Below are 2,324 nucleotides of genomic sequence, written 5' to 3' on the forward strand. Positions count from 1 at the left end.
GATGTAGAGAGTTGGAGGATGTAGAGCGTTGGAGGATGTAGAGAGTTGGAGGATGTAGAGAGGTCGAGGATGTAGAGAGTTGGATGATGTAGAGAGGTGGAGGATGTAGAGAGTTGGAGGATGTAGAGAGTTGGAGGATGTAGAGAGGTGGAGGATGTAGAGAGTTGGAGGATGTAGAGAGGTGGAGGATGTAGAGAGGTGTAGGATGTAGAGAGTTGGAGGATGTGGAGAGGTGGAGGATGTAGAGAGTTGGGGGATGTAGAGAGATGGATGATGTAGAGAGGTGGATGATGTAGAGAGGTGGAGGATGTAGAGAGGTGGGGGATGTAGAGAGGTGGAGGATGCAGAGAGTTGGGGGATGTAGAGAGGTGGGGGATGTAGAGAGATGGATGATGTAGAGAGGTGGAGGATGTAGAGAGGTGGGGGATGTAGAGAGATGGATGATGTAGAAAGGTGGAGGATGTAGAGAGGTGGGGGATGTAGAGAGATGAATGATGTAGAGAGGTGGATGATGTAGAGAGTTGGAGGGTGTAGAGAGTTGGAGGATGTAGAGAGGTGGAGGATGTAGAGAGTTGGAGGATGTAGAGAGGTAGAGGATGTAGAGAGTTGGAGGATGTAGAGAGGTGGAGGATGTAGAGAGTTGGAGGATGTAGAGAGGTGGAGGATGTAGAGAGGTGGAGGATGTAGAGAGGTGGAGGATGTAGAGAGGTGGAGGATGTAGAGAGTTGGAGGATGTAGAGAGGTGGAGGATGTAGAGAGTTGGAGGATGTAGAGAGGTGGGGGATGTAGAGAGGTGGGGGATGTAGAGAGATGGATGATGTAGAGAGGTGGAGGATGTAGAGAGTTGGAGGATGTAGAGAGTTGGAGGATATAGAGAGGTGGAGGATGTAGAGAGTTGGAGGATGTAGAGAGTTGGAGGATGTAGAGAGGTGGAGGATGTAGAGAGGTGGAGGATGTAGAGAGGTGGAGGATGTAGAGAGATGGATGATGTAGAGAGGTGGAGGATGTAAAGAGTTGGAGGATGTAAAGAGTTGGAGGATGTAGAGAGATGGATGATGTAGAGAGGTGAGGGATGTAGAGAGATGGATGATGTAGAGAGGTGGAGGATGTAGAGAGGTGGAGGATGTAGAGAGTTGGAGGATGTAGAGAGGTGGAGGATGTAGAGAGGTGGAGGATGTAGAGAGTTGGAGGATGTAGAGAGGTGGAGGATGTAGAGAGTTGGAGGATGTAGAGAGAGGGGGATGTAGAGAGGTGGGGGATGTAGAGAGATGGAGGATGTAGAGAGGTGAGGGATGTAAAGAGTTGGAGGATGTGGAGAGATGGAGGATGTAGAGAGTTGGATGATGTAGAGAGGTGGAGGATGTAGAGAGGTGGAGGATGTAGAGAGTTGGAGGATGTAGAGAGGTGGAGGATGTAGAGAGTTGGAGGATGTAGAGCGTTGGAAGATGTAGAGAGTTGGGGGATGTAGAGCGGTCGAGGATGTAGAGAGTTGGATGATGTAGAGAGGTGGAGGATGTAGAGAGTTGGAGGATGTAGAGAGTTGGAGGATGTAGAGAGGTGGAGGATGTAGAGAGTTGGAGGATGTAGAGAGGTGGAGGATGTAGAGAGGTGTAGGATGTAGAGAGTTGGAGGATGTAGAGAGGTGGAGGATGTAGAGATTTGGGGGATGTAGAGAGATGGATGATGTAGAGAGGTGGATGATGTAGAGAGGTGGAGGATGTAGAGAGGTGGGGGATGTAGAGAGGTGGAGGATGCAGAGAGTTGGGGGATGTAGAGAGGTGGGGGATGTAGAGAGATGGATGATGTAGAGAGGTGGAGGATGTAGAGAGGTGGGGGATGTAGAGAGATGGATGATGTAGAGAGGTGGATGATGTAGAGAGTTGGAGGATGTAGAGAGTTGGAGGATGTAGAGAGGTGGAGGATGTAGAGAGTTGGAGGATGTAGAGAGGTGGAGGATGTAGAGAGTTGGAGGATGTAGAGAGGTGGAGGATGTAGAGAGGTGGAGGATGTAGAGAGTTGGAGGATGTAGAGAGGTGGAGGATGTAGAGAGGTGGAGGATGTAGAGAGGTGGAGGATGTAGAGAGTTGGAGGATGTAGAGAGGTGGAGGATGTAGAGAGTTGGAGGATGTAGAGAGGTGGGGGATGTAGAGAGGTGGGGGATGTAGAGAGATGAATGATGTAGAGAGGTGGAGGATGTAGAGAGTTGGAGGATGTAGAGAGTTGGAGGATGTAGAGAGTTGGAGGATGTAGAGAGGTGGAGGATGTAGAGAGGTGGAGGATGTAGAGAGGTGGAGGATGTAGAGAGGTGGAGGATGTAGAGAGTT

This window comes from Salvelinus fontinalis, unplaced genomic scaffold (assembly GCF_029448725.1).
Source record: "Salvelinus fontinalis isolate EN_2023a unplaced genomic scaffold, ASM2944872v1 scaffold_0537, whole genome shotgun sequence".
In the NCBI taxonomy this organism is placed as follows: Eukaryota; Metazoa; Chordata; class Actinopteri; order Salmoniformes; family Salmonidae; genus Salvelinus; species Salvelinus fontinalis.